At 38.7% G+C, this 14,631-nt stretch overlaps 1 protein-coding gene across 1 annotated transcript in view; it reads right to left on the reverse strand.

The window, feature by feature from the left end:
* KCNH5 (potassium voltage-gated channel subfamily H member 5) overlaps positions 1-14,631 on the reverse strand; it is a 393,607-nt gene that overhangs the window by 94,743 nt on the left and 284,233 nt on the right. The window lies entirely within an intron of this gene.

Consider the following 14,631-nt stretch of genomic DNA (forward strand, 5'->3'; position numbering starts at 1 on the left):
TTAGCTTGTGAATTTTTATTGACATGCACAAAGAATGAGCCAAATAGTTCTCATTAAGTGGATGTATAAAAACAGAAAGTATTCTGATGAATAAGTGAAGGACAATGGTGGCTACCTTTGCAGAGGTAGACGATGTGGTAATAAGCAGGTTGATAATCCTGAATTTGGCACTATTATTATTAAGAACAAATTTGTTGTATACAGAAATCTAAACATGTGTCCAAATCAAGAAAGTTAGTAGCACATTATTTTTTAAAAAGTCTAAGAAAGAGACTAAATTAAAATGTAGTTAAGTCTTAAAATTCTATTTTCTCTTTCAAAGAAAGCATTCAGAGTTGAGACTTATTATAATTTCATACTATAACTAAGTCTTATAACTTTCACATCTGTCAAATGGGAGAAATGATGGCTGTCCACTTCACCCCATTCAGTGAATGCATCCAGCATCCTAACCCTAACTCTAGCACTACACTTAAGTTAGAACATGTGTTTTATACCATGGGGGGAAAAACATGCAGAAAATAGAACTCCTGCTCTCAAGAATTTTTAAGTATATAATATGAGAGACACGTCCAAAAAATATAGGAAAAGATAAGTACTGTAGGATCAGGAATGACAAAGTACATACGAGAAAATGTTTATTTTTAATTCAAGGGAGTTTCGTTAAGACCTTACAAGTAAAACAGTGTTTGAGTTTAATCACAGTGGAGTCTTTGAGAGAAGAGCAGTATTTTTTTGTGAAAGAGCAGCATGAACATGATCTGCGCAGGGCATGATAAGCAGTGTTACCCCAATACTGGAAACCTATGGGATGTAGAGAGAAGGCCATGTCTAGAGGGAAAAAAGAGCATCCAAGAGGGAGAAACTTTAGTGCTGTGCAACAGTCTGCTTCACCCTGTTTGAAAGAGAGAACCACCAGAAGTGTTTCAAGTAAAGACAGTCATGGCCTATTCAGTGCTTTAGTACCAGAACTAGCGATGGTATGAAGAGTGTCAAAGGAAGTACCGTTACATCACTGTGAGACAACCGTATGATATTTCAGAGATTACAGATGCATGACTTCACCTTGCCTCACAATCACCTCATCACAAGTTAAGACAGTGACAAGATTAAAGAGGAAAGAAAGATATAAAGGACTTGATAGTAGAAAACAAAAGCTCCATGATTTGTCTATTGACTCGAGTGAGATGGAGGGAGTAACATATTTAAAATACTCTAAGAAGAAATATGAACCAAGAATTCCATACCCAGCAAAACTGATTTTCAAAAATAAAGGATGCAAACTATATCACTAATATAAAAGAACTCAGGGATTTTGCTCCTATGGATTTTTCCCAAGATTAGTGAATATCCTTTAGACAACTAAATTACCTAGAGAGACACTGATACAGATTAGTGGTAGTCCTAACTATATAGTTACTTGCAGAATTAAGACTAAATGAAGGTGAAAGGGAAAGGGTACAGTATGCTATGCTATAGGCTCTGAAAATATAGAGCTAGAATGGCTGCTAAAAATAATGATGGGTGGGGAAGAATGGGAAAACAAGCATATGCAAAAATCTTTATATGTATTTTCAGTAATTATACTGGTGGTAATGGCATTAGTATTGTTATTCTGAGGTTGCTATATTTGTAATGTCACATAAAGCAATGGAACATTTATGCAATACTTTAATTTGATCATCCCCAGCAGTCTCAAATATGGAAGAAGTAGTTGAAGATGTAATATAGAAGCGAATAAATAAAGCCCTAGTATACTGAATTTTAGTTAAATATAATCTGTATTAACTCATTAGAAATTTTATTTTTATTTATCTATATATATATGGGTATATATACACATATATACAGAGACACAGACACAGATATATCTTTCTCCTCATTCTATTTATTAAATGGACCAAGAAACAATGACTCGGTAGCTGTGAATATCTGTAGGACCAAAACTGTGAAATAAATTTCACAAAAATGAATTCAAGCTTCTTGGAGAAATGCCTGAGGTGTGAGGCAGAATTATACAAGATGAGGATCTGCTCATACTACATAGCAATGAAGTCATCAAAGACTACTGTATCAAAAAGACATAGGAGCCAACTTGAAGGGGCTCTAACTTGGCAAAGACAGGAAATTGGCACTTCAATAGTGGTCAAAACTGTAATGCACTAAAATTCATCATTTGTTTAAATTCATTAGTGCATAAAGATATTTTTAAGGAACTATCTAGGTACCCTTAAAGGACAAGAAACCAACTGGCTATCTTAAAAGTTGGTAAATAATGGAAAAATATTAAGTATATGTGCAGTCACCCCTATGTGAACTGCATGCTGCTGCTAAGTCACTTCAGTCGTGTCTGACTCTGCCATGGACGGCAGCCCACCAGGCTCCTCTGTCCCTGGGATTCTCCAGGCAAGAATACTGAAGTGGGTTGCCATTTCCTTCTCCTGTGAACTGCATACTGGGTAACCAAATAGTAGTTGAGAGGTAACTCTCTATAAAAGCATTCCAATCAAAAACAAAAATATAAACTAGAATACTTCCCTTTTGCAACTTCCAATGAGTTAATGGAGCTAGGCATTGAGTATTGACAGTTGCTAACAAAAAAAAAAAAAATACAGCTAGAGACAAAAATATGTGTCATCTGATGAAAGAACACTGACCCACTTATAATCTTGCAAAGGGATTGAACCTAAGTCTGATCAGGCCTCTGGATCCAGCTGCTAGTTGACAGGAAATAGAGAGGATGGAGAAACCTGCTAAATGACAGTCAGGATACAATCAGCAGAGTCCAGACTGTGGGAACTCTGCAGGACAAAGGGCTCAGGGTCTTCAGCAAATAATTATAAAGAAAGGGGTAAAGGAGGAACTTGTAGATTTAAATGATAGATCAAATTCAGAAATAGGTGAATTAAACTTGGTGTTTAGAATGGATCACAAGGTGTAACTTCTCCCGGGTGGATGGAGATTGTAAAAGGTCTTTCACTTGACCTGTGAAACCATTACAGGATCTTTGAACTACAGAGCTTCATTAGGTTATATGTGTTATACTTTATGAACCTGTTTTTTTGTTTACAAATTAAAAAATTCTAGTAGTTTTGACGTGCACCTACTCACTAACACCTCCACCTCCATATACCAAAAAGAAGACTGACTTCTCAATGCCATTCACAGAGCAAGTCAACCAACACCTACAATTTACTAGCTTTGATCTCCTTAGTGACAAAACAAAACCAACTGATTAAACTTGTAATTAGTTAAACTTTCAATTTCTTAAAGACAAAAGCACACTTGATACTTTTTGAGAAAATATGAAATAATGGGCTTGGCTAAGGGAAGGCAGAGTAGAGGAGCACAGTGGGAGCAAGACATTGATATGTAGGCAGGTATAAGGAATCTAGAAAAATAAAGATGAAGCTTTCTATACATGGATGCCATGACTTCAGGAAAACAGAAGAGCAATGAGAAAAGAAAGACAAGCCTTCCAACTCTATCCAGAAACTGCTAGCACTTAAGGGAAGAGTGGAGGATTAAGCATAGGAACCGAGACAAGTCACAAGACCAGTACAAGTTTAAGGAGTGGAAAAATAGACTCCACATCTTCATGGAAGAAACTGAAAAGATTTGTAGCCATTCTTGCGATCATGATGCCTCCTCCACACTAATACCTACCAACTAGATGGACTCTGAAATTTTCCAATACCCACATGAAAGACAGAACTTAATATCCTCATCTTATGTTCTGAGGGCTCATGTCAGTTCTCCTCAGACCTAAACACCTTTATGGGGTAAACTAGTCTCTTGGAGGAGGGCCATATTTGTAGGCATTTAGTAGCTGATTAAACATCTTGCACCTGAGTAAAAAAAAAAAAAACAACTGTAAAGTGAAGTCACTCAGTCGTGTCCCACTCTTTGCGACCCCATGGACTATAGCCCACCAGGCTCCTCCGTCCATGGGATTCTCCAGGCAAGAATACTGGAGTGGGTTGCCATTTCCTTCTCCAATGCATGAAAGTGAAAAGTCAAAGTGAAGTCGCTCAGTCGTGTTCGACTCTTCGCAACCCCATGGACTGTAGCCTACCAGGCTCCTCGCCCATGGGATTTTCCAGGCAAGAGTACTGGAGTGGGTTGCCCTTGCCTTCTCCTAACCTTTCAGTTCAGTTCAGTTGCTCAGTCGTGTCCGACTCTTTGCGACCCCATGAATTGCAGCACACCAGGCCTCCCTGTCCATTACCAACTCCCGGAGTTCACTGAGACTCACGTCCATCGAGTCAGTGATGCCATCCAGCCATCTCAACCTCTGTCGTCCCCTTCTCCTCCTGCCCCCAATCCCTCCCAGCATCAGAGTCTTTTCCAATGAGTCAATTCTTCGCATGAGGTGTACTGGAGTTTCAGCTTTAGCATCATTCCTTCCAAAGAAATCCCAGGGCTGATCTCCTTCAGGATGGATTGGTTGGATCTCCTTGCAGTCCAAGGGACTCTCAAGAGTCTTCTCCAACACCACAGTTCAAAAGCATCAACTCTTCAGCACTCAGCTTCCTTCACAGTCCAACTCTTACATCCATACATGACCATTGGAAAAACCATAGCCTTGACTAGATGGATCTTTGTTGGCAAAGTAATGTCTCTGCTTTTCAATATGCTATCTGAGAACCTATTAAAGAGGTCCTTATCGCATATGACACAGAGACAAAAATGAGTAAGACCTTTCAAGTACTCACAACACAGTAGAAGAATAAACAAGTAAAAGACAGATGAAGAACCCTAGGCATGTAATGGAAGCCCAGAATAGAGGTATTTAGTCCAGACCAGGGAAAAAAGGGAGAGAGTAAAAGAAGATGAAGAAGCAAGAGTCAGACAAAAAGAGGAGAAAAGATGTTTTAAACAAAGAAGCAGTGTATGCAATAGCTTGCCAGGAAGAGAGAACTTGGTGCTTAGAAAATTTCCTGTAATTCAATATGGTGAAAAGAGAGTAGGAATAGGGAATGGCACAAATCAGGCTGGAAAGCAGGGCACAGACCTGAACCGAAACGGCCTCACAGTCCAGGCTAAAAGTCATGTTTTTATCCTAAAGGGGCTAAAAAGCCAATCCTAACTAAAACTAAAAAGATATTTTATATTTTAGAAAAATTATTCTGATGGCAGCATAACATAGAATTGGATTCAAGTTGACAACAGATAGCAAACAGATAGGACTTTCAGATGGTAGCCATGACCCAGAACCAAAATATTAAGAGCAGAGGTCATGGGAAAGGACATTCAGTTCAGTTCAGTCACTCAGTCATGTGCGAATCTGCAACCCCATGGACTGCAGCACTCCAGGCTTCCCTGTCCATCACCAACTCCCAGAGCTGAATCAAACCCATGTCCATCGAATCAGTGATATCATACAACCATCTCATCCTCTGATGTCCCCTACTCCTCCTGCCTTCAGTCTTTCCCAGTGTCAGGGTCTTTTCAAATGAGTCAGTTCTTCGTTTCAGGTGGCCACAGCATCAGTCTTTCCAATGAATATTCAGGACTGATTTCATTTTAAGATTGACTGCTTTGAATCTGCAGTCTAAAGAACCCTTACGTGTCTTCTCCAAACACCACAGTTCAAAAGCATCAATTCTTCGGTGACAGCTTTCAGTCCAACTCTCACATCCATACATGACTACTGGAAAAACCATAGCTTTGACTAGATGGACCTTTGTTGGCAAAGTAATGTCTCTACTTTGTAGTCTGCTCTTGCAGTTGGTCATAGCTTTTCTTCCAAGAGCAGTGCAGTTCAGTTCAGTTGCTCAGTCATGTCTGACTTTTTGCGACCCCATGGACTGCAGCATGCCAGGCCTCCCTGTCCATCACCAACTCCCAAAGTTTGCTCAAATTCAAGTCCACTGAGTCAGTGATGCCATCCAACCATCTCATCCTCTGTTGTCCCCTTCTCTTCATGTCCTCAATCTTTCCCAGCATCTGGGTCTTTTCAAATGAGTCACCTCTTCCCATCAGGTGGCCAAAGTATTGGAGTTTCAGCTTCAACATCAGTCCTTCCAATGAACACCCAGGACTGATTTCCTTTAGCACGGACTGGCTGGATCTCCTTTCAGTCCAAGGGACTCTCAGGAGTCTTCTCCAATACCACACAGTCAAAGGCTTTAGCATAGACAATAAAGCAGAAATAGATGTTTTTCTGGAACTCTCTTGCTTTTTCCATGATCCAGAGGATGTTGGCAATTTGATCTCTGGTTCCTCTGCCTTTTCTAAAACCAGCTTGGACACCTCGAAGTTCACGGTTCACATATTGCTGAAGCCTGGCTTGGAGAATTTTGAGCATTACTTTACTAGCATGTGAGATGAGTGCAATTGTGCAGTAGTTTGAGCATTCGTTGGCATTGCCTTTCTTTGGGATTGGAATGAAAACTGACCTTTTCCAGTCCTGTGGCCACTGCTGAGTTTTCCAAATTTGCCGGCATATTGAGTGCAGCACTTTCACAGCTTCATCTTTCAGGATTTGAAACAGCTCAACTGGAATTCTATCACCTCCACTAGCTTTGTTCATAGTGATGCTTTGAAGGCCCACTTGACTTCACATTCCAGGATGTCTGGCTCTAGGTGAGTGATCACATCATGGTGATTATCTGGATCATGAAGATCTTTTTTGTACAGTTCTTCTGTGTATTCTTGCCACCTCTTCTTAATATCTTCTGCTTCTGTTAGGTCCATACCATTTCTGCCCTTTACCGAGCCCATCTTTGCATGAAATGTTCCCTTGGTATCTCTAATTTTCTTGAAGAGATCTCTAGTCTTTCCCATTCTGTTGTTTTCCTCCATTTCTTTGCATTGATCACTGAGGAAGGCTTTCTTATCTCTCCTGTTTTATGACTGCAGTGATTTTGGAGCCCCAAAAATAAAGTCTGCCACTGTTTCCACAGTTTATCCATCTATTTGCCATGAGGTGATGGGACCAGATGCCATGATCTTAGATTTTGGAATGTTCAGTTTTAGGCAACTTTTTCACTCTCCTCTTTCACTTTCATAAGAGGCTTTTTAGTTCTTCTTTAATTTCTGCCATAAGGGTGGTGTCATCTGCATATCTGAGGTTATTGATATTTCTCCCAGCAATCTTGATTCCAGCTTGTACTTCCTCCTGCCCAGCGTTTCTCATGATATCCTCTGCATATAATTTAAATAAGCATGGTGATAGTATACAGCCTTGAAGTATTCCTTTTCTTATTTGGAACCAGTCTGTTGTTCCATGTCCAGTTCTAACTGTTGCCTCCTGACCTGCATATAGGTTTCTCAAAAGGCAGGTCAGGTGGTCTTGTATTCCCATCTCTTTCAGAATTTTCCACAGTTTGTTGTGATCCACACAGTCAAAGGCTTTGGCATAGCCAATAAAGCAGAAATAGATGTTTTTCTGGAACTCTCGGGCCTTTTTTTGATGATCCAGCAGATGTTGGCAATTTGATCTCTGGTTCCTCTGCCTTTTCTAAAACCAGCTTGTACACCTGGAAGTTCATGGGTCACATATTGTTGAAGCCTGGCTTGGAGAATTTTGAGCAATCCTTTACTAGCATGTGAGATGAGTGCAATTGTGTGGTAGTTTGAGCATTCTTTGGCATTGCCTTTCTATGGAGTTGGAATGAAAACTGACCTTTTTCAGTCTTGCAGCCACTGCTGAATTCACCCATTCCAGTCCAAATTTGCTGACATATTGTGTGTAGCACTTTCACAGCATCATCCTTTAGGATTTGAAATAGCTCAACTGTAATTCCATCACCTCTGCTAGCTGTGTTTACAGTGATGCTTCCTAAGGCCTACATGACTTCACATTCCAGGATGTCTGGCTCTAGGTGAGTGATTACATCATGGTGATTATATGGATCGTGAAGATCTTTTTTGTACAGTTCTTCTGTGTATTCTTGCCACCTCTTCTTAATATCTTCTGCTTCTGTTAGGTCCATACCATTTCTGTCCTTTACCGAGCCCATCTTTGCATGAAATGTTCCCTTTGTATCTCTAATTTTCTTGAAGAGATCTCTAGTCTTTCCCATTCTGTTGTTTTCCTCTATTTCTTTGCATTGATCACTGAGGAAGGCTTTCTTATCTCTCCTTGCTATTCTTTGGAACTCTGCATTCAAATGGATATATCTCTCCTTTTCTCCTTTGCCTTTTGCTTCTCTTCTTTTCACAGCTATTTGTAAGGCCTCCTCAGACAGCCATTTTGGTTTTTTGCATTTCTTTTTCTTGGGAATGATCTTGATCCCTGTCTCCTGTACAATGTCACGAGCCTCTGTCCATAGTTCATCAGGAATTCTGTCTATCAGATCTAGTCCCTTAAATCTATTTCTCACTTCCACTGTATAATTGTTAGGGATTTGATTTAGGTCATACTTGAATGGCCCAGTGGTTTTTCATACTTTCTTCAATTTAAGTCTGAATTTGGCAATAAGGAGTTCATGATCTGAGCCACAGTCAGCTCCCAGTCTTGTTTTTTCTGACTGTATAGAGCTTCTCCATCTTTGGCTGCAAAGAATATAATCAATCTGATTTCAGTGTTGACCATCTGGTGATGTCTATGTGTAGAGTCTTCTCTTGTGTTTTTGGAAGAGGGTGTTTGCTATGACCAGTGTGTTCTCTTGGCAAAACTCTATTAGCCTTTGCCCCGCTTCATTCTGTACTCAAAGGTCAAATTTGCCTGTTACTCCAGGTGTTTCTTGACTTCCTACTTTTGTGTTCCAGTCCCCTATAATGAAAAGGACATCTTTTTTGGGTGTTAGTTCTAGAAGGTCTTGCAGGTCTTCATAGAACCATTCAACCTCAGCTTCTTCAGCATTACTGATCGGCGCATAGACTTGCATTACCATGATATTGAATGGTTTGCCTTGGGAAGGAACAGAGATCATTCTGTTGTTTTTTGAGATTGCATCCAAATACTGCATTTATAGACTCTTTTGTTGACTATGATGGCTACTCCATTTCTTCTAAGGGATTCTTGCCCATAGTAGTAGATATAATGGTCATCTGAGTTAAATTCACCCATTCCAGTCCATTTTAATTCACTGATTCCTAAAATGTTGACATTCACTCTTGCCATCTCCTGTTTGACCACTTCCATTTTGCCTTGATTCATGGACCTAACATTTCAGGTTCCTATGCAATATTGCTCTTTACAGCATCGGACCTTGCTTCCATCACCAGTCACTACCACACCTGGGTGTTGTTTTTGCTTTGGCTCCATCTCTTCATTCTTTCTGGAGTTATTTCTCCACTGATCTCCAGTAGTATATTGGGCAACTACCAACCTGGGGAGTTCATCTTTCAGTGTCCCATCTTTTTGCCTTTTCATACTGTTCATGGGGTACTCAAGGCAATAATACTGAAGTGGTTTGCCATTCCCTTCTCCAGTAGACCTCATTTTGTCAGAAATCCCCACCATGACCCATCCATCTTGGGTGGCCCTCCATAGAAAGTACATTACGTATAGGTTAAAGAGACACCAAGAAAATAGAATGAACAAGATCAGTTTTGAAGGATAGCAGGGAAAGGGTGTGAAGTTAAGTCTAAACTTTGTTTTGTTGTTTAGTCACTAAGTCATGTCCAACTCTTGGTGACCCCATGGACTGTAGCCCACCAGGTTCCTCTGTTCATGGGATTTCTTAGGCAAGAATAGTGGAGTGAGTTGCCATTTCCTTCTCCTCGATATCTTCCCAACCCAGAGATCAAACCCAGGTATCCAGCACTGGCAGCAGGACTTTTTTCCTTTCTTTTCTTCTTCTTTTTTTTTTTTTTTTTTTTTACTGCTAAGGCAGCACAGAACCCCCTAAGTCTAAATTACCAGATAATAGACTATATTTTACCCTAAAATCTACATACTGAGGAATTCTAAAGTGTATAACATAAGCTATAGACAAACAATGTTTTACTCACTACTTAGAAAATTTAAAAGAAGACAGGCATGAGTTTTTTAAAGCAAATAACTGGTTTACTTTCATAAAAATGTCTAAATTAACTAAGCTCATCATCATCACAATATGTAGAGCAAATATACCTGGTTCACAGTACAGCATCTCAAAACAAAGAAATGTGGATACAAAGGAAAATAATTTTCTGGAGCTTGGGAAAAGCCCTTTAAAGAATTTAAGTGTGAAACACTTGACTTTCAACAAGTATATGGGAAGAAATCTAAGCCACAACACTAAAGTAACATTTTCACAGATTCTCAAAATAGAAGAATATTATTCATTCACATCTCAGGTTTCTGGGGTTTTTTTGGGGGGGGTGGGCGGGGGATAAAAATAAGAAGCAGATTTTGAGTTCTTATGTTTTCTTTGAGAGAAATTTTCAAATTCTTTGAAGAATTCATGTTTTCTTTGATAATTGACAAATGTTTATAAGAGATGAACTGATTCTAAATAACGATTCTAATTAAAATGGAGTCTTTACCCAGGTAATAGAAATTACAGTTTTCATATTGCTGTGTTGTGTTGTGTGTGTGCGCTCAGTCTTGCTCAACTCTCTGTGGACTCCATGGACTATAGACCACCAGGTTCCTAAGTCCATGGAGTTTTCCAGGCAAGGATACTTCAGTCAGGTTGCCATTTACTACTCCAGGGGATCTTCCTCACCCAGAGATTGAACGTATGTCTCCTGTATTGGAGGCAGATTCTTTATCACTGTGCCACCTGGGAAGCCATTTTATATTATTAAGTTCATTTAATTCTGTCTCTTTCGTCTTCTCTTATGCCTTCTTCCTTCAATGGACTCTATGGGAGAGGGAGAGGGTGGGAAGATTTGGGAGAATGGCATTGAAACATGTAAAATATCATGTATGAAACAAGAAAAAAAAAAAAAACATCTAAGCCTCTATTTAAACTCCACATAAATAAGCATGGTTCTCTTGGGAACTTAAAGTTACAGTTAACAGACTTAGATATAGATTGCCTTAGATTAATAATTCTAACCATATGATTTTAATAATCAGTGAAAAGAGAAAAGTCAAAATGTGAATGCAGCAAATCAACTATTTTACAAGATGGGTCTAAAGTTAGTGGGGAAATGACATTTGTATAGTCTCTATAAGGTACAGTATACTTTGTCAGACACTTAAAAGTAACCTGGCTATTTTAGGCATACCAATAAATCTGTTCACATTAAGTAATTACAGGGTAAAAACAAAAATGCAAGAAGATATTAAAGCACATACAATATTATGTATGCATCATGAACTTAATTTGGAATTCTTTGTGTTTTATAAAAAGTGGGAAGGTCAAAAGAAAAAAAAGTGGAGGTGTAAGAACTGAAAGAACTTCAATTTAGAAAAAGACATGAACTGCAATTATCTTCATGTGCCCTATTTAGAAAACATCTTGAAGCCACCTCTCCATGTTAAAAGAGAAGGTATTTATTGACTATATTTTTATCTTTCCATTAATTAGTTCTGCTTCAGAACTTATTCATTAAACACCTTAACACTTTTGACACCCTAAAGAATTATGGAGCTACCAAGAGACCGTTGAGAGGCAAAGATCCAAGGGAATGAACTGCACCTGGTTTTTGGATTCAGAGATTTTAATTAATTTTAAAATGACCTCACCTCTACTTTTCAACTGGCAAATAAATCAGCATAAGAGAGAGCAAGGCCTACTTATTTCTCCTATCAGATCAACTTAGACAAATCCATTTTTCTGAGGTATATGCAGATGGGGGAGGGGATGCTGTTTCTGTCTGACCCTTACAAGGGTTGTGATATAATAGAAAAGAGTTCAATGCTAAAAGTCACAATTCAGCTGAAGATATAGTAGTTACAAATATCTGTGTACCAAATAACACAGTAATAAACAGTATAAATAGCAAACTATGGGAAATACAAAGAGACATAGATACAACACATTAATAATAAAATAACACGTCACTCTCAGTTCCAGTATAGATCAAGAGGAAAAAAAATAAGTAAAGATACAGAAAACCTAATTAACTTACTCAATAAGATAGAAAACCTTGATATATGCCAAACTTCATGTGCTGATAACTTTTACAACTTTTCATTAAGTTTGCAATTATTTCAAAATTAGGCTACAAAAAAATTAGAAATAAGAAAAAAATAGGATTATAAAAAGAATGAACAGTCAGCACAGTGTCAGAAGTGATGTGGATGAGTTACTCCTTTTCCCTCCCTATCCTAAAACATAGTTAAACATCTTAAGTGTTAAATGAAAAATAAAAATCCTTTTTAGTTATGAAAGAAAGTATTGCTGGCTTAGAAAAGTCTGAAAACATGCATCCTGGGTGGAATTCACACTGTGAAGTCACACAACAGAGCTGGCGAGACAATCTACAAGTCAAGAAGCTGGTTCATTAAGAAAGATCCTTCTAGCAGGTTCCATACCCCTTAGATGAAGCACAGGTGGCAACAGACAAGCTTCAACAAGCTCATAGATGGAACCTATAAGCCATATGAGCACAAGAGCATATCTGGACCATGGCAGACACACTCCTTGGGGCATGTGGTGCAAACATCTCTCACATGTGACATCACACACTGTCTCCTGCAGAAATTCACTATGAGTCCACACTCCTACTCCACAATCTCCTCAGACTGCCTTCCTGCCAGATTGGTAGAAGGTGCAACACCAGGGCAGAGTTCTCAAAGTTTTTATCCACAACTATCTTGTCATTGATGATTCAAATCACAGACACCATGAGGATGTGACTTTGGCCAGCACAAGGCAATGGCAACCCACTCCAGTACTCTTGCCTGGAAAATCCCATGGACAGAGGAGCCTGGTAGGCTGCAGTCCATGGGGTCGCTAAGAGTTAGGCACGACTGAGCGACTTTACTTTCCCTTTTCACTTTCATGCATTGGAGAAGGAAATGGCAACCCACTCCACTGTTCTTGCCTGGAGAATCCCAGGAACGGAGGAGCCTAGTGGGCTGCCATCTATGGGGTCGCACAGAGTCGGACACGACTGAAGCGACTTAGCAGTAGCAGGGCACCTAGGCGACCCTGTGAGCCTCTCCAGCGTCATGCCTTCCCACACCCCGCCCCCGCACTTATCTCTTTCTTGGAAGATCACTTTCAGGGCAAAAATTTTTTTTTAAACAGAAACTTTTGATCGCCTTTTGGCTGAGCTAATCTTTGTTAGAGACCCACAGAATAAAGGGAAGAAAAATTGCCAGAGAGGTATACATGTAATTTAACTCATTAAACCAAGAGATGAAAAGTCTCTGAAATGTTCAGATTTTTGAGGAGGATAAACAAAAAGCATTCATTCAAAGAAATAAAATATGACAGATATATGATGAGACTGGACCAATACCCAGAGGCCCTGTGTTCATTTTTACTGTGTCATTGGGCAAAACTAGCTACCATTTTATTTTAAAATGAAAAGAAAATGCATTTTGTCTGTTTCACTGAGCAAATGATTCCAGCTTAGCAGACCTAGCCCAGAGGCACTGCACTCAGGGCTTTCTCAATCCATCTTTTTAGAAAAGAAACTAGCAAGGTGAAGCTGCAATGAAGAAAATGGGGCAAAACAAATGACAATGAGTGCACAGTCTAGGAAATTTATCACAACAGTACTCGTTTTATCATATTTGATGTCTGCTATACCACCCACCATTGACATGAACATGTAGGAAAAAATACGCCTGTTTTGGGCTTGTGTTTTAACATCTTCTTTAAGCAAACAAGAATTGTTGTAGTGTGTATATGCTACATTTTACCACAAAGGATTGTTCTAGTGAAAAGTACACTTTTTATGAAGTATTACATAACTCCTTTATGCTCCAGGAAACAAAGCAGAACACACACTAAGCAACATTAAACACACCCAGAGTGCTGATTCTAAGAGCTACATGCATTTTTCCAACCAAACAAAAAAATAAATAAAAATAGCTTCTAAAAGAAATTTACGCATAAATGTAATATTATTTCTCAACAGTTAAAGAAAGTTTTACAAACAATAGTGTTCAGTCATTTGCATCCTTGAACTAATTTTTGTAACCCTTACAAATTTACTGAACCTATTTTCTTAGGAAGAGTCATAGTTTCTCAATTCTCGATTCTGTCTTTTTCAGGTAATTGTGCTTTTTGAATCAATCCTTCATTTGGGGGCTGGATTTTGCTTTTGCAGTTTCTAAAATACACCAGTCAATCTTTTACTTATAAGAATAAGTAGCATTCAAGTTATGGTAGGTTGACCTCAGTAGCTAAAAAATCCAATAGCTTAAAAATTGAGCTCATTTTTCATGAGACAGAAGCCATGAAAAATGTGATCAAAAGAGAGCTGACATCCTACAATTCTAACTTATTTTACTTGAAAAAACACAAGAAATTATTCTCCTCTGGCCTCATTATTGCTTCCTTTTTTATCTATGTGGACTTCATGCTGCAGATATTTGATCAGAAAATGATCTAACATATCATTTAGCAATTTTTACCAAGATAAAGTATAAAATGGATTACACTGTCCCCAAACATGCAATTTTTAAAAAAAATTTTTCACTCACATGTACTGTCACTGCCTTTTTTCATTAGCACAACTATATCAGGTCTCTGAATTTTAGAACAAATTTATTACTAGCTGAATAATTTTTCTCACTCATAAATATAGATGGGTAGAACCAGCTTTAAAAACCTAAGTTTACTTGCA

This window comes from Bos indicus x Bos taurus, chromosome 10 (assembly GCF_003369695.1).
Source record: "Bos indicus x Bos taurus breed Angus x Brahman F1 hybrid chromosome 10, Bos_hybrid_MaternalHap_v2.0, whole genome shotgun sequence".
Lineage (NCBI taxonomy): Eukaryota > Metazoa > Chordata > Mammalia > Artiodactyla > Bovidae > Bos > Bos indicus x Bos taurus.